Source organism: Hemiscyllium ocellatum, chromosome 19 (genome assembly GCF_020745735.1).
Source record: "Hemiscyllium ocellatum isolate sHemOce1 chromosome 19, sHemOce1.pat.X.cur, whole genome shotgun sequence".
NCBI lineage: Eukaryota > Metazoa > Chordata > Chondrichthyes > Orectolobiformes > Hemiscylliidae > Hemiscyllium > Hemiscyllium ocellatum.
The window spans coordinates 79,597,415-79,623,904 of NC_083419.1; positions in this window are offsets into that span (position 1 = coordinate 79,597,415).

Sequence of the window (26,490 nt, forward strand, 5' to 3'; positions counted from 1 at the left end):
AAGTTCGATGTATCTCGTCCATGCTCACCACATAACCAAAATTAAACACGTCCCATTCCCCAGCACTTGGCCGCAATCCCTCTAAACCCATTCTATCCAGAAACTCATCCAGTTACCTTTGCAATTTTCTGAGCGTAATAGCCTCCTCCACTTCCTCTGGTAGCTCATTCTATACATGCACAACCTTGTGTGTGGGAAATGTGCCTCAGGTCCTTTGTCAATTTCAGCACACTCACCTTAGACCTATGCTCTCCAGTTTCCACCTCACCCCAGCTTGGGTAAAACACGAAAGTACTCAGTTTACAACCCTTCCATAAGATCATATCGCAGCCGTTACGCTGCAGGGAAAGTTATCCCAACCTACTCCTCCCCGCCCTACAGTCCAAGCATTAACAACATCATTATCTTTATTTTGTCATCAATTTCACGTGTCTTTTTTTGAAATTTTTCAAGACGTCAATTACGCTGGACAACAACGAGCTGTTGGAAACTGAAAGATGAAACATAGAATAGCTTTAACTTTCAGTGCTGAACACCACTGCGCCGCTGTGCGGGCGGCTGCGGCTTGTATCTGTCGTGTAGTGGCCATCATGTTTGCCTTACACGCAAAGTTCCCCAGTTCGAAACTGGGGGAAATTGCTTTGTTCTTCAACTGCAGCACTTTACATGGATAAAAATGAAGCTTTCTTGCTTGCTTTCCCATCTACAAACCTGCCTTTGAATTTGCTTTAACAAATCTGCTCCCGTAGTGAAATGTAATGTAATGCAATTCCATTTAATTACTGTTCAGAGCATTGTAAAGTTTCTCTCCATCCTGGTTCTGATCATAAGTTATTGTGTTTGAGAGTAGAGTTACTGCGTTCTGATCCTTCCATAAAAAAGCAGTACCGCATTTGCATTCCTTACGCAGGCGGCCCGGTTCAAAGACAAGGAAGAAGCTGATGCGCTGGTGTCACAGTGCACCACTGATTGCTGAACTAGTCTGTCTGTCAAATGTACCCCAAAGTTGTCTCTGAATGATCTCATTTGGAAGCTGTCTGTCGTTCATCAATGTGCGAGAATTGGCACCAGAGATCCTGAATCATGTTTTGGAGCAGTTCGCATGTTAGTGATTCAAACAGCAACAGCAATGAAAAAAATTACACTCTCAGAGGAACCTCTGGACCTGTGATTTCATAGCGTCGCTAGTATTAAGGTGCACCCCGAGATCTAAACCGTGTTGGAACTGAAATGGAGGAATCGACAGAGAAGTCTACAGAATGACATCGCATCCATTTGGTTTTCTTTAAATCACTGATGAGCAGGAAAATGTAAACGGGGAGAGCGAGTGGGGGTGTGAGGCAGTTGCAGCTCTGGTGAAACTCCTTCTTGTGATTCATTCAGCAACAAGAGACGTGAAGGTGACTCAGGCGTGAGAGCTCTTCAAATCGAGAACGAAAAGCACTCAAGGGCAGTGAGCACCTCTTCCGGAGTCGGGGTGGGCTGAGGTGCCAACAGAACCTTTTGACTTCTGTACCTCCGGTTGTAAGGTGGAGAACATTCTTTGGGACTCTTATTCTGCAAAACAGACACAGTGACTGAAACTATGCTGCACGGTATGATGTGGAACACGGCCTGCTCAGCTTTGTGCAAATTTCCCTGTAGTCCGGTGTGTTTCATGTTCCGTGTAAACGTGAAAGTTGTTCTGTTTCGAGCAATGTGTGAAATCATTCAGCAAAGCAAGAATCGAAATTGAAGTAATTTCAAGCAGCTCATGGTTATTTGACCAAATCATAACCGAACATATATTCTCACGCACTCACAGATACATTTGTAGCTGAAAGAGTCTGAGTTAATAGACTCAGCTTACCATTGATTTTTGTCTGGATTGATGGAGTATCATTATCTGCTGCAAAATTGATATTGTAGCCAGGCAAATGCCAGCAGCTGTGCGAGTCGGAGAGGGATCATGTTACCATTGTCATGTGACTTTGCATCTGTTGGTTTGCATCCTGCCACTGCCATTTATGCTGATCAACTCCATCAGCTTGTTAAAATGCTGTTTCGATCCCCGCTATATTGATGTTCAAATAAAAGAAAATGGGTTTGCTTCCCGGGCAAGAAACTGCGATGTGGGAATGGGGTGAATATTTCAAAGTGTCTGTGCTGTCATGATCATATTCGCCTCCCATGTGGAAAATCGCAAGCAGCTCTACTGTTAGTTTGTTTTCCAGGCAAGTTGAGTTGTTACTGGAACCGAATGGAGACTGTTATTTCATCGCTGTTGTGAAACAAAGAAACACGACCCGTCGTTATTTGGGTTTCCGGGCAATAGGAAAATCGTTCCAAAGAATTTCGATGTCAAATATTATTGCATTTCTCCCATTTCCTTCCTGGAGACATCAGAAGGGAAAGGTAATCTAATCGAGACTGTGATTGGTGAAATTCATTTTTTATGGCCCCTACTTATTATGTTTTAGGTGAGATGACTTACAGTGTGGAAACAGGCCCTTCGGCCCAACAAGTCCACACTGACCCGCTGAAGCGCAACCCACCAATTCCCTACATTTACCCCTTACCTAACACTACGGGCAATTTAGCATGGTCAATTCACCTGACCCGCACATCTTTGGACTTTGGGAGGAAACTGGAGCACCTGGAGGAAACACACGCAGACACGGAGAGAACGTGCAAACTCCACACAGTCAGTCGCCTGAGTCAGGAATTGAACCCGGGTCTCAGGCGCTGTGAGGCAGCAGTGCTAACCACTGTGCCACCCTGTTCTTTCTTTCTTTCTTTCTTTTCAGCATTGTCTGGGAAATGGTGGTGCACTAAGGCTGCAGTATGTTTGAAAGAGTAGTTTGGAATTGCCCTGTTGTTATTTGTGAGATTAATTTATGGCTCATGCCCTCGGACTGTCTCACATTTAGCATTCATGCTTCGCTGTCTCTGAAAATGCATTAAGTATGCCAGATTTGTTTGTGTTCCGTGTTAAATGCTTTCTGTTTTGCAATTCGCTCAATACATCACGAATTAACAGGGGTTCTGAAGTAACTTGCAGCTGCAAAAATCCTCAACTGAGGATCTGGGAAAATTTCATGGAGTATGGTGAGTCAGAGCAAAAGTAAGGAAGTCGTTCGTTTCGGCAGTGTTTCACATTACTACCTTTCCCGTGAGCAGTCTAACAGACTGAATGATTGTGCCACAGACTGCGATGCTATAAAGTAATCCTTTAAAGCCGGTATAATAAGCAACACAACGTTATTGGGGTACACCGTGTGGAAACAGAAAGTTCGGTGTATCTTATCCATGCTCACCACATAACCAAAATTAAACACGTCCTGTTCCCCAGCATTTGGCCGCAATCCCTCTAAACCCATTCTATCCAGAAACTTATCCGGTTACCTTTGCAACTTTCTGAGCGTAATAGCCTCCTCCACTTCCTCTGGAAGCTCATTCCATACCCGCACAACCTTGTGTGTGGGAAATGTGCCTCACGTCCTTTATCAGTTTCAGCCCACTCACCTTAAACGTATGCTCTCGAGTTTTCAACTCGCCCCAGCTTGGGTAAAGCACGTATGTACTCAGTTCACAACCCTTCCATAAGGTCATGTCGCAGCCGTCCCGTCCGGTTCCACCTCGCCCTACGGGCCAAGCATTAACGACATCCTTGTAATTATTTTGTCATCAATTTCACGTGTCATTTTTAAATACGTTTTCACGATGTCAATTTCGCTGGTCAACAACGAGCTCTTGGAAACAGAAAGGTGAAACGTAGAATGGTTTCAACTTTCAGTGCTGGACACCACGGAGCCGCAGCAAAGGCAGCTGAATCCTGTTGCTGTAGTGTGTAGGTCAACGCGTTTGTCTTACGTGCTAAAAGTCCCCAGTTCGGAACTGCTTTGTTCTTCAACTGCAGCCTTTGACATGGACACAAATGGAGCTTTATTGCTTGCTTTCCCATTTGCAAACCTGCCTTCAAATTTGCTTCAACAAATCTGCTCTCGTTGTGAAATGTAATGTAATGCAATTCCATTTAATTAGTGTGCAAAGCATTGTAAAGTTTTTCTCCAACCTGATTCTGATCATATACCATGCTGTTTCAGAGTATAGTTACCGCGTTCTGATCCATCCATAAAAAGCAGCACCGTATTTGCATTCCTTGCGCAGGCGGCCCGGTTCAAAGACTGGGGTGAAAGCTGAAGCGCTGGTGTCACAGTGCACCACTGACTCCTGAACTAGTCTGTCTGTCAAATGTACCCCAAAGTCGTCTCTAAAAGATCTCATTTGGAAGCTGTCTGTTGTTCATCAACGTGCGAGAGTTGACACCAGAGGTCCTGAATCATGTTTTGGAGCAGTTCGCACGTTAGTGGCTCATTCAGTCAGCCACAGCAATGAAAGAAATTACACTCTCAGAGGAACCTCTGGACCTGTGCTTTCACAGCGTCGCAAGTATTAAGGTGCACCCCGAGATCTAAACCATGTTGGAACTGAAACGGAGGAATCGACAGAGAGGCTACAGAATAACATCGCATCCATTTGGTTTTCTTTAAATCACTGATGAGCAGGAAAATGTAAACGGAGGGCGAGCGGGGAAGTGAGGCAGTTGCAGTTCTGGTGAAACTCCTTCTTTGTGAGTCACTCAGCACAAGAGACGTGAAGGTGACTCAGGCGGAGAGCTGTTCACATCGAGAACAAAAAGCACTCAAGTACTGTTAGCACCCTTTTGGCACCTTCTGGGGTGGGGTGGGGTAATCACCTTTTGACTTCTGTTAATATACTTAAAAACTGTTAGTTGTCCTGTTTCGAGCAAAGGACGAACTCATTTCTCAAAGCAAGAATCCAAATACCAGTAATATCAAGCAGCTCATGGTTTCTTTGTCCGATCATAACCGAATATCCATTCTCTCATACAAACATTACATCTGTGGCTTTAGCGAATCTCAGAAGTTTGATTCAGCTTTCCAATGATTTTTGTCTGGATTGAAAGTTTGTTGCGAAATTGATATTGTAAAAAAGATTCCTGATGAAGGGCTTATGCTCGAAACGTCGAATTCTCTATTCCTGAGATGCTGCCTGGCCTGCTGTGCTTTGACCAGCAACACATTTGCAAATTGATATTGTAGTCGGGCATATCCCTGTAGCTGTGCCAGCAGGAGAGGGATCGCAGAACTGTTTTCCTGTGACTTTGCTTCTCATGTTTCACAGGAGTACCATGGAAGGTGTAAGACAATATGCTGCAGCTCAGGCTGATTTCGTGGGCAAGTGGTCGAAGGTGCCGGTTTCTCACTCTAAGGTGGCATGTGTTCAGATCCGACCGCTGCCCTTTGTGGGTGGGTTGCCTGTTTTACTTCAGCGTGTTAAATGCTGCTGTGTTTAAACTCCAACACAACCATGTGGTTTTGCTTTTGGAAATGTACCTCTGATTTAGGAGAGTGCACACTCTCCATCGTGTCAATGTCCATACTATAATGATCACGTTTGCGTCCCACATGAAATGTCCCAGTCTCAAGTGGTTCTACTGTGCATCATGTTCCGGCCAAGTTGTGTTGTTCACTGTTTTCACTGAAACCTCACGGAGATTGATATTTCATCGCTGTTGTGAAACAAAATCCTACAGTGACTTTACTTCTCATTATTTGGTGTTCCGGCGAATGGGAAAATAATTCCTGTAAATTGTGATGTCACATGGTCTTAAATTCCTTTTATTTCCTTCACTTCTGCCCTGGAGACGTGGGCTGCAGGCACTGCGGCATTGTTGATCAGATGAGCAAACTAATCTAATCGAGACTGTGGTTGGGATTCTTCAGGTTTCATGGCCTATTCATGTTCTGTTCTTTCTTTTCCCTCATTTTGGAGTTTTTTGGGAGGTGGCGGTGCACTAAGTTTCCAATACATTTTGGGAGTGCAGTTTGGAATTGCTCTAAAGGATCTGGGAGCTGTTTAAGGCTGATTGCCCTCGGACTGTCCCCAGAACAGCATTCATGCTTCACTTTCACTGAAAATGCATTTTAAACAAACTCCCATTTCCCAGCATTTGGCCGCTATCCCACTAAACCCTTCCTATTCAGAAACCCAACCAGTTGCGTTTGAAATCTTCTGATGTACTAACCTCCTTCACTTCCTCCGGTAGCTGATTCCATACACGCACAACCTTCTGTGTGGGAAAGCTGCCTCAAGTCCCTTTTATATTTTTTCCCATCTCACCTTAAACCTATGCTCTCCAGTTTTCAACTCGCCCCATAATGCGGAATACAACAACTTAAATATTGTGTTGACAAACCTTCCTTAAGGTCATGACCGACGATGAAGGGAAATTTGTCCCAGCATGTTCAGACTAGTCCTACATTCCAAAATGTGCACCCTAACAACATCCTTGTCTATATTTTGTCAGCAATTTCACGTGATTTTCTTAATTTTTCAATAATGCCAAATACGCTGAAAAATAACCAGCTCCTGAAAACAGAAAGCTGAAACATTGAACGGATGTAAATTTTAGTGCTGGCCTACTCTGAACACCAGCTGCTCGCGGGAATGATTCCTATCGTGTCGTGACTGTTGGAGTCACCTCATATACGAAAGCTCCCCACTTCAAAATCGGGCAAGAATCGCCTTATTCCCGATGACAGCCTTTCAGACTGACAGGAGCAGAGCTTTGTAACTTGCTGTTTACGTCAACAAACCTGCCTTTGAATTTGATCCCTCATACATGCTCGAGTGGCGAAAAGAAATGCAATCCCGTTTCATTACTGTGTGTAACATTGTTACAGTTTTCTCCAACCTGTTTCTGAATATGCACAGATGTGCACACCATTGATGGCCATTCTGTTTTAGAGTGGAGTTACCGTGCTCTGATCCTTCCACTCAAAGCAGTACCACACTAGAGGAAAAGGAACCATCACAAACTGGATGATACCCAGGCCCATCGAGGTCACAGCCTGAGTTACATCGCTATGGCTCTGGTACTGGGATAATTCGAGCCCACGGCTTGACAGAAACTGGAAATTAAATACAGCGCTTCAAACTGTTCAGTCCAACTGTATACCATTAAGATACAGTGTGCATAGCATTCCCTACATATAACCACTTCATCAAATCCTCCCTGTCAATCTATCCAAAAACTTATTTTTTATATCTCATCTTCCACATCCCCAGCTAATGTGAACATCTTATTTTCGTCTTCCTTTTGTGGTTCTGTTCGCCGAGCTGGGAATTTGTGTTGCAAACGTTTCGTCCCCTGTCTAGGTGACATCCTCAGTGCTTGGAAGCCTCCTGTGAAGCGCTTCTGTGATGTTTCCTCCGGCATTTATAGTGACTTGTCTCTGCCACTTCCGCTTCTCAGTTCCAGCTGTCTGCTGCAGTGGCCGGTATATTGGGTCCAGGTCGACGTGCTTATTGATTGAATCTGTGGGTGCTTCCATGAACACCAACTAGCCACGAAATGGCACCAACAGCTATCCTTAGTAGCCACACACGCAGATGACAAGCAACATGAGTTCGACTGGGACAACACTACTATCATAGGTCAAGCAAAACAGAGAACAGTCAGGGAATTCTTAGAGGAATGACACTCATCCACAGATTTCTGCAGTCAGTTCTCTGGAACATTCACACGTGTGTGTGTGTGTGTGTGTGTGTGTGTGTGTGTGTGTGTCTGTGTTGGTGCTTTACCACACACAATGTTGTTTGAAATCTTTACTCACTGACATACAAGATAAATATGTTCTCTTTATGTCTAAATGAATTTAGTGACCCTGTTGGATCTTTTTATCATGTTTGGTTTGTCTCACCGATCTTCAGTTCTTTCAAACTATTTCCCTGTGAAATGATTTTCATATATTATCGCGGTCCATACTGTGTAAAATCTCAGATCAAACAAATATAATTTCAGAAAGACACCCTTTCTCATTTCCACACCTCCTCCCAAACAAATAGTTGAATCATCTCGAAAGATACAAAAAGCACCCTCAAATTGAAAAAGGAGACATTGTGTGTCCTGTGGTGCAAACCTATTGTAGAATGCACAGCCCCCCACACAGAAGGATGTTACACAAGAGATGATGCCCTTTGCTGCTCTTGGATATCAATGGTGATGAAAGGCAATGGTAAAGGTTGTTAACAATCAGAAGTGCTGTTTTGTCCCACTTGTTGACAAGCTTAGATTACTTACAGTGTGGAAACAGGCCTGGCCCAACAAACACACACCGACCCACGGAAGGGCAACCCATTCTCCTACATTTACCCCTTCATCTAAAATTACGGGCAATTTAGCATGGCCAAATCACCTGACCTGCACACCTCTGGATTGTGGGAAGAAACCAGAGCACCTGAAGCCACCCACACAGAGTACGTGCAAACTCCACACAGAGTTCCACGAGGGGGGATTTGAACGTGGGTTTCTGGCACTGTGAGTCAGCAGTGCTAACTATCGTGATACCATGACGCTTCTTGCGTTACTGAAGCAGCATTCAACCAGGCAAGTGGAGAGGATTGCAATCACACCTGACTTAAGTCTTGTAAGGTGGGAATTCAGGAAAGGAGTTGAGCACTGCAAGACATTTTGCCTCTGCCCTGATCATATATCAACAGTTGTATGGTCAGTCCTGTTCAGTTTCTCATCAACTTTACACACCGGAATGCTGCTCATGGAGGATTCAACAATGATATTGCTGTTGAATATCAACCAGCAATACTCAGATTTTCTCTTGTTGAAGATGGTCTTTGCCATGCACGGATCTGATACAGCGGTTACTTGCCATTTGTGCAGATTTAAGATGCTGGACAAGTCTTGCTACACGTGGTCATACGATTTTTGAGAACATTTCTAGCTTAGTTTGAGGTTCAGATTGTAAGATTGTTCTCAGTCAGAACAAGCCTACCAGCTCAGCGAGCAAACTTACAACCTGAACATATGGATATGCGATACATCAGTATCTGAGCAGTTGAAAATGATGCTGAATATTATCCAATCGTTAACCAACATCCCTACTTCTGAAGGGAAAATGATTGGTGAAACAGCTGAAGATGGTTGGGCCAAAGAATCGACCCTGAGGAACTCCCCTCTAACTAATAAGGCTTGGATTCTCAAGCCCCTACCTGCTTCACAAGTGGGACATGACACGTCTGAACAGGTTGGTTAAAAATGTCACCTGCAGAAAATTCAGATTTTCAGGTAGACTGCTGTTTGTTTCAAAGATCACCTGAGGGTGAAGCTGTTAAATAGCTATCGCCGAGGACAATGCAGCACCAGGGTAAAGGGTTCTGAAAAAGATGCACACAGGACTGGCATGGTTCTCTCTGTTTCTCTGTCCACATCTCCTGCCAGACCCTGCTGACCTCCAGCGCTGTCTGATTTACTGTCAGATTTTCAGCATCTGCATTCATCACCCTTTGGCCCTGCCCGGCACTGTGACGTCACGGACCGTCTGCGCATGCGTCCAGATCCCCGGCCAATGTAGCGGCGGTTCACCTCGGAACTGCGATACATTTTACCACAAGTTATTTATCAGGGTGCTCGCTTCTCGCTGATAGGGCTTATAAACACTCTCCAGCTCCTGCAGCCGTACCATGTGGGAAAGCGCATCTCACCCCATTTCCAACGGAGATCAAGTTGGTACGTCCGATGAGCTGCCCGCGCCTGTCGTGAGTATAGAGAGGCTTCACCAGCGCCGGACATGCTGGGTATCTACACCCGCCATTGAAGTCAGTTATTACAGCGGAGCGATTCTGTTCATGAATAACCTTTTTCCCCTGTATTCCAATTTTTCGTTTTCCAAATAATCTTTGGAAGAACAAAAGTGGCGATTAGAAAAATATCTTAAAATGGGATGCATCTATCAAATCTCTCAAACCGTCCCTGCAACATAACCTTGTCATTGAAGTACGAGATTTCTCAAATCATTTTGTAAATTTCCGTCCTGAGTTGATGGTGGTCGATTTTTGAAACTCCTTTAACAGGTGAATGTTTAGCACTCAAACCAAGAGATATATTTGTTAATTCTGAATGACTCTCATCATCTGTCTTTTGACATCTCATTCGCAGAGAAATGGAAGTAATGCAAACTGTAGTGTTTCTTTGATTCCAGTTCTGTGCTATCTTCTCACATACAAGGTCCAGCCGGAGAGTTTACATTGAAGGACAATGAAATTGGTTCAGAGGTGAATATTATTGAGCATTCATCTATAAGTCAATACTGAACTTGCTTTGCTGTGGTTCATTGGTGTGATTCGTCCTGGTGTGATCCCTTTACTGTGGATCTGAATCCATGTCCATCCATTGCTCTGTTTCATCCCTGTCCTCCACGACAATCTCTTTAATAATATTCAACCTGCGCCACCTTTAATAATGAGGATTTTTTCTCGATGTGATAGTTTATTGTTATTCCTTTCAGTCATGTTCAATTGAGGGTTTCATCACTGGATGTCCATAAGGTATGTGCTGTTAATTTATTCCACTCGTTTGTGTGGCCTCCCTCACAAACACCACTCAGACTTTCCTATGCTCCTGCTTGTTTTTATTCTGCATGCTCCCTCTTACCCACTATATTCCCTTCCCTGTTCTTACCACCCCACCTCCCCTTCTCTTTTCTTACCAATCCACCTCCCCCATAATCCCTTTCATTTCTCTTTCATCTCTGAGAGGTCTGAATCATATCTCGGTCGAAATCTTTCCTTGATGCATAATCTCTAAGGAGTTACATAGAACGTGGAACAATGCAGCACAGGAATGGGCCCATGATGTTGTGTTGAACATGCTGCCCAAACCCTTTGTGCAGTCAGCCTGAAACCAAACAGTGTTAGCCTGACAGTAAGTCGGGAACATGCTGAACTGTATTATAAATGATATCACAATAAATGATAACTGGACGCTTAGAAGCAATGGGAGAAATATGGTTTTGTAGAAACAGAATGGTTTTAAATCAGTTGTATTCTATATTTTGGTATGAGCATAAGTGGCAGTATAGATAAGGGTGTGGGAGGATGTTGGTGGTGGGATATATTTTAAATTTCAGAGGCATTTGGACAAGTTCCAAATGGGGCTAAAGTAAAGCGAGGGAGAGAAAAGAGCCCCTGAAAGGTCATTGAGCCGTTTATATGCAATCACAGTTGATGTGGAGATCAGAAAAATAAGTGTTAGGATTGTCTGTGGGTAATCCAGGAGAAAACAGCACAAGGAGCGCGCTGTCAGCCCAAAAGCTGCACCCACCCCCTTCACATGGCTACCATATGATCCAAGTGTAACAGAGTCTGTAGAAGGCCACATCAGTCTGTACAGACACCAACAGACTCCCCCTGAGCATGGGAGATAGTCAGCCTCGCCTGTGACCCATCACCAATGCGATGATGAGATAGGGGAGTTGAAACCCCTCACTGTTATCCCAGTGCCTTTGTTACATATTCAAACAATTCCCTGTTAATCCAGTGTCTCACAATGTAATGCTGTAAAAGAGCCTTAACACTGCTCTTGCACTTCTGTGTTCTGACCCTTATTAACCAGAATTTGGTCTACGACTGATTGATAATCTAAGGCCACATATTTTCTTGATCATCCTATTGTTATCCCTAACGATGAGAGATCCCCATCCTTCTTCCCATTCTGCCTGACTTTCCACAATGTTGTGTAGCTGTGAATATTAATGCACCACCGTCTTGTTCACCCTGTGACCATGTCACCCTGATGGTGATTAGATAGAAATCACAGCCATACTTGCATATCCGTTATTGCAGATACTTCTTTCATCCAAATTTAGAAACAGTAAATTACTTTTTATCACAATTTCCTGTCACAAACATATTTGTTGATGTACAGTTTTAGTTAAACTCACTTCCTTCCTGTTTCTTTCTGTTTCTCTTCAGCCACGTCCCCATGTTTCAATATTTAAACCTTTCCCCATGGAATTGGGATTTCCTTTCAGCTGAGCCCTGTGCCACCTCATGTGTGTCATTTTAAAGCACTCTGCATAATCCTGGTCATATGATTGACCAGGGCACTGGTTCCACCACTGTACCATCCCAATAAAATAGCTGACTCCTCCCTGAGAACTGGTAGCAGTTCCTACTGCATCAGACCCACTTCTTCTGACATCATTGTTTGATTCTGAAAACCTGCTAAACCTGCGGCACTCTGGTGATATCACTCAGTACCTTTCCATGTGCTATCCCTCACTGTGTGGGTCTAATTTCTGCCTCTGCTAATGCCTCTCACTCCTGCAGCTAGTCTGAGATTCTGAGCCAACAGAATTCTCCACTCCAGAGATACGCAGCAGCACAGGCCAGGGATGGAGATTGGGATTTTCCAGATCTCTGTTGGACTCAGTGCCACTCGACATGAGTCATCCTCACTGCCTCAGTCTAATTTCTCATTCTGTCTGTTTCTCTGTCTCCTGTAGGTAATCAGGATGTTCCTGACTTAGCCGAATTCCTAATTCTTTTCCTTTACCACATTGAAGACAATTGGTCAGCCAGAGAGAGATGGAGAGTGAGATCTGGAGCCTTCAGTAAATCCTGCAGCTGGTAAGATCACTCACAGTGAACAGCACAGGGGAGAGTTAGTTGTCCTCTGTATTCAGACCCGGAAGACAGGACAGAGACACAGTGCTGGGCAAGGAACATCAACATTCTAGGCTTCATTCCCACCATCTTGTGAGACTCCTGCTCTCACTTCTGCTGTACTGGTACTCACTGAGACAGGACAGAGATCCCAGGCATCAATCCTGGCCCATGCTGTATTAGTGATCTTTGTAATATCCTACAATCCCAATCATCCTCTCTCTGTTTGGAATCTCCTCTAATCCACACAATGCTCTCTGTCTCTGTCCGGTTCTCCAATCCCTAACACCCTAATCCCTACATTTTTCCAGTAGACACTAAATTCCTTCATCCTTGTAAATCCTGACAGTGCTGTTTATCTCTGTAAACTCCTCCTACTAACACCACTCTCCATGTCAATGTATTTGTCTTTAACCTCTTCGTCTTTCCCTATCTGTGCAAACTTCACCACCTCTTACAATCCTTCCTTAGCTGTGGAAAAATCATAATCTCCTTATTCTTTTCCAATTCTTCGAACTTAATCTTTGTAAACTTCACCCTCAACCACCCTCACCACCACTCCCACCAACCCTCCCAACAACGGATCCTCTTTCAGTTTGTTCAATCATCCCCATCTGTAAAACTGTCTCCAACCCAGCAACCTGGTATTGTCCATTGTTTTCCTATCTACGTCGCCTCCAGCGCCTAGAAGTCTACTTTCATCTTTAAACGTCTTAAGTCACTACAATCCTCCATATCTCTGTTAGTATGTGCAATACTCTTCCCCCTGAAACACCCTGAAACTCCCAGACAACTATAGACCAGTGAGCCTGACGTCAGTGGTGGGCAAGTTGTTGGAGGGAATTCTGAGGGACAGGTTGTAAATGTATTTGGAAAGGCAAGGACTGATTCGGAATAGTCAACATGACTTTGTGCATGGGAAATCATGTCTCACAAACTTGATTGAGTTTTTTGAGGAAGTACAAAGAGGATTGATGAGGGGATGCGGTAGATATGATCTGTATGGATTTCAGTAAGGCGTTTGACAAGGTTCCCCGTGGTAGATTGATTAGCAAGGTTAGATCTCATGGAATACAGGGAGAAGAAGCCACTGGATACAGAGCTTGCTCAAAGGTAGAAGACAGAGGATGGTGGTGGAGGGTAGTTTTTCAGTCTGGAGGCCGATGACCAGTGGATTGCCACAAGGATCGGTGCTGGGTCCTCTACTTTTTTATCATTTACATAAATGATTTGTTTGCAAGCATCAGAAGTACAGTCAGTAATTTTGTAGGTGATACCAAAACTGGAGGTTACCTCAGATTACAACAGACTCTTGACCAGATGGGCCAATGGACTGAGAAGTGGCAGATGGAGTTGAATTCAGATAAATGCGAGGTGCTGCATTTTGGAAAGCAAATCTTAGCAGGAATGATACACTTTGTTTTAAGGTCCTAGGGAGTCTTGCTGAACAAAGAGACCTTGGGGTGCAGGTTCATTGCACCTTGAAAGTGGAGTTGCAGGGAGATCGGACGTGAAGAAGGCGATTCATATGTTTTTGTTTATTGGTCAGAGTATTGAGTACAAAAATTGGGAGGTCATGTTGTGTCCAGGACATTGGTTCGGCCACTGTTGGAATATTGTGTGCAATTCTGGTCTCCTTCCTATCAGAAAAATGCTGTGAAACTTGAAGAGTTCAGAAAGATTTACAAGAATGTTTCCAGGGTTAGAGTGTTTGAGCAATAGGGAGAGGCTGAAGAGGATGGGGATGTTCTCCTTGGAGTGTCGGAGGCTGAGGGGTTACCATATAGATGTTTACAAAATTATGAGGGGCATGGCCAGGGTAAATGGACAAAGTATTTTCCTACTCAACTGTTCAACCCCCCACCCCTACTGAGGAATGACTCCCTGCATTCACCATAAAGGAGATGGACTGACAGTGAACAGATACGATCGAACTGTCACTCAGGAGATGTGGCTGCAGAATGACCATCGCAGGCAAATGAATACTGAAGGGTTTTGTGTGATCGAGGTAGGCTCGGCAAAAAGCCAACATGTTGTGAAGAAAGGATGAGATGAACGCAGTAATGAGATATTCATGTGGAAGTGAAGATCAAAATTTGGAGTCTTATTTGAGTGGAGCTGAGAATAAGCAAACAGCAGCAGCAGCTCTGAGCAAGAATTCTTTCATAGGAACCGACCAGTGATGGTAATGTCAATATGGTTACAGTCAGAATACTGAATGTACTTGTAGCAAGGGCAGTACAGTAAATATGTGTGACAGTAGTCTCCATCCCGATTAGATAACTAATGAGTATCAGGGCCGTAATGTATGGAATCCTGGATTGTATAAGAGATGTTTTTCTATAACATCGCATCAAGGATCCATCAACAAAATTGTCTTTCGCAGATCAAATGCTGTGTAATTATTATTATCTAGTAATCCCATTGTAAAGGTGTTTCCTGAGCCACGCCTCATAATATTATGCAGGACAAATTGAGTTTGAGTTCCGACCATGAGATGGAGGAGCGGAATTAGACCATTTGGCCCATTGACTATACAATGTCCTTCAGTCAGATCATGGTTCATCTGATGATCCTCCATCCTATTTACCTGCCTTTTCCACAAAACCCCTTTTCCCTGATTCATTAAAATCTGACCAAGTCTGCTGTAAATATTCTTAATGACCCAACCTCGACAGCCCCCTGCAGTCAGGAATTCCCACAGAGTCACTACCCTCTGAATGAATGCATTCCTCCTCATCTCCATCTTAAATGGGTGAGCCCTTGCTGGGATTTTATACCCTCTGGTTACAGATTCTCGCACAATTGAAACGAAAGGAAGTGACAGAGATAATTATTGCAGATGACATGAAAATTGGTGGAGTCGGGGTTAATGAGCAAAGAGATCCAAGGTTGCAGGAGGCTACAGATCAGTTCGAAAAATGTGCAGAAAAATGACAAATAGATTTTAATCTGGGCAAGTGTGAGATGATGTCAAAGTCAAGAAGAAAATTAGCATCCAGAGGGATATTGATATACAGAAGGATGTTTTTGCAAATCTCAAACTCCCTGAAAATTTCAACAGAAGTGTTTCAGATGGAGCAAATGGAACACTGGCTTTCATCAACCACAACGTTGGGTATAGAGGTTTGCATTTGAAGTTGCAAATGTATAAAATGTTTGTTTGGCCACGTTTTGAGGACTGTGTGCAGTTCTCATCTCCACACAATAGGGAGGATGTGAAGCTTTGGAGGGGGTACAAAAGGGGTTCATCAGCATGTTGCCTGTGTTAGGGTTTTTGAAGGGTGCATTAGTTATAAGAGGAAATTAAACAAAGTTGGATTGTTTTGTGAGAGTATCAGAAGCTGACAGATGACCAGGTACAGGAAAATAAAATTAGCACAGGGGTAGATCATGTGGATAGTTGGAATCTCTTTTCCAGTGTGTAAGTTTGAAATAGTAGAGCATATACATTTAAGGTGAGAAAGAGGAAGTTTAAACGAGATGTGTGAGGCACGTGTTTCTAACATAGAGAGTGGAAGTTACTGAGGGAGGTCGGAGAAGCAGAAATATGAGCAAAGCATTGAAGTGGCATTTAGAGAGAAACATGAACAAGCAGAGAACAGAGGGATATGGCCCATGTGCAGGTAGATGGGACTAGTTTAGAATAGCATCATGGACAGCACAGCCATGGTGGGCCGAAAGGGCCTATTCCGGTGCTGTACTGTCCTGTTTTGTAACTTCCCAGCATCTAACCTGTCAAAGCCCCCCAGAATCTTGAATGTTTCATTCAATTTCTCTTTCATGTTTTCTGAAATTCAATGGGTTCAACCTCAATCTTCTCCACCTCTTCCCATTAGAAAATCCTTCCATTCTCAGGATCAGCCGAGTGACCCTTCTCTGGCCTGCCTCCAATGTGACAATGTCGTTCACTCAGACTGCTCATAATATTCCAGGTATGGTCTGATTGTACCTTACCCTAGATCTCCCTCTTTTTAGACGCCATTCCTTTTGTAATAAATGCCAACATTTGACTTCCCTGCTGTATTACCTGATGACCCTGTGAGCTACCTTTTTCAGCAAGAACTCCCACAACCCTTTCTGCTGTCAGTCTGAAACCAAATAGTGTTACCCTGACAGTAAGCCAGGAACTGGAATGTGTTCGAAAGGATATGTCAATATACAATAACTGGACCCTTAGAAACACATTTAATACAGAGAATGTGTTATTGAGCCTGTTGGAGTTTATTTATTGTTGTGACTATAAATGGCAGAATAGATAAGGGTGTCAGAGATGTGTGGTGGTACAAAGGTTATGGATTATTTGAATTTTCAGAAGTCTTTGCACAAGTTTCAAGAAGGGCTAATGAGTAACTTTTTCGAGAATAGGGCCCGTTAAAGATCAATGAAGTCACCTATGTGTGGAACCAGAGGAGATGGATGAGATATTAAACAAAATAATGTTGTCAGTATTTAATGTGGAGAAAGCCATGGAAGCTCAGGAACTTGCACAAATAAATAGTGATGTCTTGGAAAGAATGCTCAATAGAGAAGAGAAAATGCTGGAGTCTTAAAACAAATAAAGGTAGATCAATCCACAGGAACTCATTAGGTCGATCCTAGAACATTGTGCGAAGCTAAGGAAGAAATTGCAGTGTCCGTAACAGAGGTATTTACATTATCAACAAACACAGTGAGGAATCTGAAGACTGGAGGGTGGCTAACACTGTTCCAACACTTTCAACTGCAGGGAAAAACCAGGAGATTACAGCGCTGTGATGGGTAAGTTGTTGGAGGAGCTTCTGAGATATATATATTCGGAAGGGCAAGGGCTGATTAGAAATAGTCAGCATGGTTTTGTGGGTGGATAACAGTGTTTCACAAACCGGATTGACTCTTCAAGGAAGTGGAGACACTGAGGTCTGCAGATACTGGAGATCAGACTTGTCAGGGTGTTGCTGGAAAAGCACAGCAGGTCAGGCAGCATCCGAGGAGCAGGAAAATCGACATTTCAGCCAGGAGCCCTTCATCGGGAATGAGGATGTTGCCAAGAGATAGATGAAGGCAGAGCAGTCAATGTTGTCTACATGGACTTCAGCAAAGCATTTGACAAGGTTCTAAGGGATGTAGAACGTCTAGTCAAGAGGAAAAAGGAAGCTGACTTAAGGTTGAGGAAGCAAGAATCAAATCGACCTCGAGAGATGACATGGGACAGCATGGTGTCGCCGTGGTTAACACTGCTGCCTCATAGCCTCATAGCACGTATCCCTGGTGTCTAACTCTCTTTGATCTCTGTGTCACAAATCCATCTACCTTATTGCAGGGACTTAATTTACAGTTTGCTTTAATTTTCTGTCACAAATCGCTTCGCTGATGTACAGTTTTATTTAAACTCTGAACCTGTTCCTTTCTGCTTGTCTTCATCCACACTCCCATGCAGTTCCGATGCTTCACTTTTTCTATTTGGATTTGGAAAGCTCCTTCGAACTGAAACCTGTCCCTGCATCCTCGCTGTCAGTTTAAAGCCCGGTCCCTAAACCTACCGACATGATTGGCCAGGACACTGGTCCCAGCAAGTTCTAGTGGAACCATCTAAATGGATTATTTTTTAAATCAGACATGGAACGTGGGTGTCTCTGAAGGGCAGCCCTAGCTAACCTTGAACTGATTAGCTTGCTTGGCTATTTCAGAGGGTAATTGAAAGACAAACACTTTGTTGTGGGTATGTCATGCTGATCACACGAGGATGGCAGATGTCCCCAAGTGTCCTTTTGATGAACAAACGTTGTTTTGGACATCAGCAATGGTTACATATTTATTCATGGTTTGTTAATTGCAATTTGAAAAAAAATATTGATTGGAAATTCCACCATTTCTGATGGTGAGATTTAAACCTGCCTCCACTGAAGTTTGGGTGAGGTTTTGGATACATGCTCTCACAATAATACCACGAGGCCATCACTTCACCCGCTCAAAAGTTGCTCATTTCTGAGCACTGATACCAGTGCATCAGGAACCTTAACCTGTTCTTCCTACAAGATTGTTTCATCCTCAAATCTTCCTGCCCTCTGGTGATATCACTCAGTCTCTCTCCATTTGATATCCCTCACTGTATGGGTCTAATTGTTGCCTCTGGCAGCGTTTCTCACTCTTGCAGCTACTCCAGATCCTGAGGCAATTGAAGTCTCCACTCCAGAGAGACACGACAGCACAGGCCAGGGGTAGAGACTGGGATTTTTCAGATCTCTGTTAAACTCAGTGCCATTCTCCGTGTGTATCCCTCACTGGATCAGTCTAATTTCCCATTCTGCCTATTCCTCTGTCTCCTGTATGCATTCAGAAAGTTCCTGACTCAGTTCAATTCCCAACTGCTGGGTGTCTCGTGCATCACCACATTGAAGATGGTTGGTCAGCTAGAGAGACAAAGAGCAGGGAGATCTGGAGCCTTCAATAAATCCTGCAGTGAGGTAAGATCACAGAGCAGACAGCAATGAGAGGGCTCCAAACTTCGGCTAACAAAACATGGCACAGATAGAGTGCTGGAGTGGGAGCACTGTACAGACACACCCCAGACTCAGTCAACACCCCTATTGTGAGTTCTGTTGTGCTAAGACTCACTACTCTGCAACACTGTATCTATGGCATGACTTGGTGACTAGTGTCTTCAATAATTTGTAACTCGTATGACAGCTACTGTCGCGGTAACCTCCTCCCTTCCTGATAGTCCCTCCACATATTTGAAATGGACTGCATTCCAGACTAGTATCTCTATCGCTGTAACTTGCTTCAGTGTCTATAACGTGCCTTATCTCAGTAGTCTCCTCCTCTAATAACAGGAGACAGGGTCATGCAGCACAGAAACGGTTCCTTCGATCAAACTTGTCCATGCTGACCAGAGTCCCTGAAGGAGTTGCATTTCCCTGCATTTGACACATATACCTTCAAACCTTATCCTCTCTGTGCTTCTGCCCAAATGTTTTTTACATATTGCTATTGCACTTTTCTCTACCACTTCCACGGAAACCCATTCCATATCTGTATTATACTCTGTGTGGAAAATGTTCTCCTCCAAACCCTTTTAAGTATTTTCCTCTCCCATCTCCTACTTATGCTCTCTCGTACACAGAGCATAGAACATGGAAGTGCAGTACAGGCCCTTCGGCTCTTGATGTTGCGCAAACCTGTGGAACCAATCTGAAGCCCATCTAACCTTCCCTATTCCATTCTCATCCATATGCCTATCCAATGACCGTTTAAATGCCCTTAAAGTTGGCGGGTCTACTACTGTTGCATGTTCTACTACCATGCATTCCATGCCTCGACTATTCTGAGTAAAGAACCTACCTGTGGCATCTGTCCCATATCTATTAATTAATATTAATATGAATTACTACCTCAATTTAAAGCTATTTGCCCTAATGCTAGGCATCTCCATCCGAGGGAAAAGGCTCTCACTGTCCAACCCATCTCACCCTCTGATTATCTTCTATGTCTAAATTAATTGGCATCAAACTCTTGACTGAAACAAAAACAGATTCAAGTCCCTCAGCCTTCCTAACAGCACCTACACTCCGTAGCAGGTAACATTCTGGTAAATCTCCTCGGAGCCCTTTCCAAAACTTTTATCATCCTTCCTCTAATGCAGTGATCTGAACCTTAGGAAACACTCCAAATGTGGCTGCACAAGAGCTTTGTACAGCTGCAGCATTACCTTATGGTTCCAAAACATTTACCTATTCATCTAACACTCCGGGTAATTTAGCATGGCCGATTCATCTAACCTGCACATCTTTGGACTGTGGGAGGAAACCGGAGCACACCCATGCAGGCACGGGGAGAACATGCAAACTCCACACAGTCAGTTGCCCAAGGTAGGAATCGAAACCGAATCCCTGGCGCTGTGAGGCAGCACTGCTAACCACTGAGCCACTGAGCCACCGTTCCACACCCCAGTGTCTGCTATAGAGAAAGGCATGGGAGATATAGAATGTTGGGAAACAGATGGTGACATCTTGAAAAAATTCCATCTTACAGAGGAGGAGGTACTTGATGTCTTGAAACGCTTAAAGGTGGATAAATCCCCAGGACCTTTTTAGGAAAGGAAAGGAATGATTAGCAATAATCACCGTGGCTTTGTGTGTGGACGATGATGTCTCAGAAACCTGAGTGTTTGTGGAGGTAGACAAATCATAGGTCAAGGCAGAGAAGTGAATGATGTCTCCATGGACTTTAGCAAGGACTTCAATGGTCAGAGTATTGAGAGTAGGAGTTGGGATATCATGTTATGGCTGTGCAGGGCATTAATGAAGCCACCATAAAAGCACTGTTGATTACGTGAAAAAACTCAACTTGTTCATGTGTGTCCTTGAGGGAAAGATATCTGACATTCTTACCTGGTCTGGCTCACATGTGACTCCGGACCCACAATATGGCTGACTCTGAGCTACCCTCTGTGCAATTAGCATGGGGTAATGAATGCTGGTCCAACTGCTGACACCCTCAGCCCACGAGTGAATCAATAAAAATGCATACTTCCATTGCTACCGCTGCAAACCCCTCCAGCTGCAGCGATTCGTACTGGTTTTGTGACATTGTTCAGGCCCTTGCCCATCTCTGTAACACTCTCTCCACCTTCAGCACCATCAATTCTTCCTGTTCCTATCATCTGATTAAACCCTGACAAGGTTACCTCTTCCTAGTCCACTCCTCCTGCTAGTAGACCCCTAGCGATACCTTTAACAAATACTTCAATATTTCTAAAGCATTGTTTGGCTTTCTTTTGTTTGCTAAGCATCGCTTAATCAAATCTGGTAAATCCTAGGAATTACTGGGCCAAGACCGTACAAAGTGCGGGAGGAGCATTGGGAAGGTGTTGAACACATCGAGACTTGCTGTGGAAAAAAGGGGAACCCAGGAGAAAATAGCACAAGGAGCGTGCTGCCATACCAACGCCCCACCCACCCCCTTCCCACGGCCACCTTCCGCCCCACGAAGGTCACATCGGTCTGTACAGCCACCGACAGACTCCCCCCTGAGAGTGGGAGAGAGTCAGCCTCGTCTGTGACCCATCACCAATGAGATGGTGAGATAGGAGAATTGAATCCCCGCACAAATATCCACTGCCCTTGCTGAAAATTCCAATAATTCCCTGTTAATGCAGTGTGTAACAATGTGATGCTGTAAAGGGGCCTTTACACTGCCCTTCCACTTCTGTATTCTGATCCTTATGACCCAGAATTTGGATTCATGCTCCCTCGTAATCTTAGTCCACATATTTTCTTGGTACTCCCAATAGTTTTTCTGAAAGATGAGTTCTCCATCCTGCTTCCCATTTGTCCTTGCTTTATACAAATTTGTATAGCCGTGAATATTGATGCCCTATCTTTTTGTTCACTCTGTGACGATGCCTCCCTGATGGCGATTACATAGAAATCACAGGCACACGTACATATCACTTATTTGAAAATGTTTCGTGCATTCAAAATTAGAAACAGTAATTTACTTTTTAAGTAACAATTTCCTGTCACAAACCTATCTGCTGATGTACAATTTTAGTTAAACTCAGTCTCTTCCTCTGTTTATCCTCAGCCACAGCCCCATGTTTCAAGATTTCAAACTTTCTCTATGGAATTGGGAATTTCCAATCAGCAGAGCCCTGTCCTTCCTCGTCTAAGTCAGTTTAAAACACTCTGCATAAAGCTGGTCATCTGATTGACCCGGGCACTGGTCCCAGCACTATACCATCCCATTACAATAGCTGACTCCTCCCTGAGTACTGGTAACAGTGCCCACTACATTAGAATCTCTTCTTCTGCCACTATGATTTCATTCTGAAATCTTCCTGCACTCTGGTGCTATCACTCAGTATCTCTCCATTTGGTATCCCTCAATGTGTGGGTGTAATTGCTGCCTTTGTCAGCGACTCTCGCTCTCCAGATTCTGCACCAACAGTATCCTGCAATACGGAGAGACACAACAGCACAGGCCAGGGACAGAGACTCGGATTTTCATGATCTCTGCTGGACACAGTGCTACTATACATGAGTTATCCTCAATGCATCAGTCTAATTTCCCACTTGGTCTGTTCCTGTCTCATACAGATAATCAGGATGTTCCTGACCCCTTTCTCATCCATCAACTCATTGAAGCCAGTTGGTCAGCCAGAGAGAGATGGAGAGGGAGATCTGGAGTCTTCAGTAAATCCTGCAGCCAGTACGATCACTCACAGTAAACAGCACAGTGAGGGGTTAGTGGCCTTTTGTATTCAGACCTGGAAAACTGGTCATAGATACAGAGCTGGGCAAGGAACAGCAACATTCTAAGCTTCATTCCCACCATCTTGTGAGGATCCTGCTCTCATCTCTGCTGTACTGGTCCTCAGTAAGACATCAATCCTGGCCCATGCTATATTAGTGATCTCTGTAATATCCTCCAGTCCCAATAACCCTTCCTCTGTTTGGAATCTCCTCTAGTCCATACAATGCTCTCTGTCTGTCAGGTTCTCCAATCCCCAACACCATAATCCCTAAACTTCTCCAGTAGATACTAAATTCCTTCATCCCTGTAAACCCCGACTGTCCTGTCTATCCATGTAAGCTCTTCCTATCAACACCACCCTCTATGTCAATGTATTTGTCTCGAACCACTCCATCCGTCCCCACCTGAGTAAAGTTCTCCAGCTCCTACAATTCTTCCTTTTGTGTGAGAAAAATTTTAACTTCCTTATTGTTCTCCAATTCTTCGATCTTAATCTATTTAAACTTCACCCCCCTCCTCCCCGGTCATCCTGCCCAACCACAGGAACCTCATTCAGTTTGTGCAACCCTCCCCGTCTGTATAATTGTCTCCAACCCAGTAACCTGGTCTTTTCCACTGCCTTCCGAACAATGTCGTCTCCAGAACCTAGAAGACGCCTTATATCTGTAAACAACTTCAGTCACTACAACTTTCCATATTTCTCTCAGCATGTACAATACTCTTCTCCCTGAAACACACCCTGATTACACCTCTTCGACTGCCTGCTTCTCCCTTCATCATCCCTATCCCTCGCTCCAGAATCTAACACCGCTCCCTCTATTTCTGTAAATTCCGCCAATCCCCAAACACCTTTGTCCTGCTGACATTCTTGACCAGATGTAACTCTGTTTAACTATAATATCCTCGAGCCCCTGTAAGCCTCCCTACTTCTGCAACCTCTACCCATCCGTTCAACCCCCCAGTACTGAGGAATGACTCCCTGCATTCGCCATAAGGCAGATGGAATGACAGTGAACAGATATGATGGAACTGTCATTCCACAGATATAGCTGCAGAATGACCTTCGCTGGGAAGAGAATATTGCAGGGTTGTTGGGGTCAACGCAGGATGGACAAAAAGCCAACAAAATGCCATGAATAAAGGATGAGGTTAATGCATTACTGAGACTGTCATGTTGATCTGAAGATCAAATTTTGGAGTCTTATTTGAGTGGAGTTGAGGATAAGCATGCAGCAGCAACTGTTAGCAGGATTTTTTTATCGGCACCAGAAAGTGTTGTAATGTCAATATGGTTACAGTCAGGACACTGAATGTGGTTGTAGCAAGGGCAGTACAGTAACTGTGTGTGACAGTGGTCTCCATGCCGACTGGATAAGTACTGAGTATCAGGGCCGTAATGGATGGAATCCTGATTGTATAACATCATATCAAGGAGCCACCAACAAAATTGTCTATTGCAGATCAAATGCTGTGTAATAATCAATATCTGATCATCCCATTATAAAGGTGTTTTGTGAACAGAGACCCATAATGTTATAATGTAGATCTGGGGTTTGAGTTCAGACCATGAGGTTTGGGAGCAGAATGAGGCCTTTTGGTCCATTCAGTATACGTTGCCCTTCAATCAGATCATGGCTGATCTGATGGTCCTCCACTCTACGTTCCTGCTTTTTTCCACAAAAGTTTCCCTGATTAATTGAAACTTGACCATCTCTGTAAATATTCTTAATGACCCAGCCTCAACAGTCCCCTGCAGTCAGGAATTCCCAAAGAGTCACTACCCTCTGAGTGAAGACATTCCTCCTCATCTCCATCTTGAATGGGTGAGCCCTTGCTGGGATTTTTGCCCTCTGGTTACAGATTCTCACACAATTGAAACGAAAGGAAGTGACAAAGACAATAATTGGAAATGACATGAGAATTGTTGGAGTTGGGGTGAATGAACAAAGAAATCCAAGGTTGCAGGGTAGTATAGATCAGTTGGAAAGATGTGCAGAGAAATAGCAAATTGAGTTGAATGTGGACAAGTATGAGATGATGGAGTTTAGGATGTCAAATTCAAGAAGAAATTTAGGATACTGAAAGACGTTGATATACAGAAGGATCTTGTTGCAATTCAGTAACTGCCTAACAACGGCAAAAGAAGTGTTTCAGATGGGAAAGAAAGCACAAGGAACGCTGGCCGTCATCGGTCACAACGTTGGGTGTAGTAATTTGCATCTGATGTTGGAATTGTATCAAATGTTTGTTGGGCCACATTTGGAGTACTGTGTGCAGTTCTGATCTCCACACACTAGGAAGGATGTAGAGGCTTTGGAGAGGGTGCAAAAGGGGTTTATCAGCTTATTGACTTTGTTGCGTTTTTAAGGGTGTTTTAGGTGTAAGAGGCAATTCAAACAAGTTGGATTGTTTTGTGAGAGTATCAGAAGCTGACAGGCGACCAGGTACAGGAATATAACATTAGGACAGGGATAGATAATGTGGAGTCGAATCTCTTTTGCAATGTGTAAGTTTCAAATACTAGAGCGCAGAGGTTGAAGGTTAAAAATCCCTGTCTTTAGACTTCTTTCCCTTTGTAATAACTGGCAGCATTTGATTTGCCTTTTCTATTACCTGCTGACCTTTTTCAGATTGTTATACAAGAACTTCCACAAACCTTTCTGCTGCCAGTCTGAAACCAGATAGTGTTAGCCGAACAGGAAGTCAGCAGCATGATGAAATATGTCAGAAAGGATATATCAATAAACAATAACCCTTAGAAACACATTTTATAAAGGAGACTTTTTTTGAGCCTGTTGGATTTTATTTGTTGTTGTAAATGTAAATGGCTGAATAGAAAATGGTGCAGGTCAGGTGTAGTTGTACGGGAATATGGTGTATTTGCATTTTCAGAGGCCTTTACACAAGTTTCAATAAGGGCTCAAGAGTAACTCGGTAGGGAATAGCGCTCCATAAAAATCATTAAGGTCGGGTATTAGATCAGATTCCCTACAGTGTGGAAACAGGCTTTTCGGCCCCACAAGTCCAAAGATCAATCCACCCATTTCCCATTGATTAATCCACCTAACAGTATGCACAATTTACTTGACCTGCACATCTTTGTATCGTGGAAGGAGACCTGAAAGAAACCTCATGTAGACAGGGGAAAACTTGCAAACTACACACAGGAAGTTGCGCAAGGCAGGAATCGAGCCCGAGCCCCTGGCGCTATGAGACAGCAGTGCTAACCACTCAGCCACCATGCCACCCCTCTCTTTTCAATCTACTGTTTCCGTGTACCCATTATCAATTCCCGATGTGTGGAACCAGAGGAAATGGGTGTGATATTAAACAAAAAAAATCTTATCAGGATTTACTGTGGATAAAGACATGGATGCTCGGGAACTTGGGGAAATAAATAGTGAGTCTTGGAAAGACTCCTCACCAGAGAAGAGAAAGCCCTGGAATCTTAAAACAAATAAAAGTAGATCAATCCTCAGTAGATCATTAGGTATAAAAATATTGTGGGAAGCTAGGGAAGAGATTGCAGTATCCCTAACACTGATATTTATATTATAATCAGACTCAGTGGGATACCAGAAGACTGGAGTGTGGCTAATGCTGTTCCATCACTTCAGGGATGCAGGGAAAATCCAGTAAATTCCAGGCCCGTGAGGCCAGTGATGGGGAAGTTATTGGAGGAGATTCTGAGAGAAAGGAGCTACGTAAAATTGGAAAGGTAAGGAC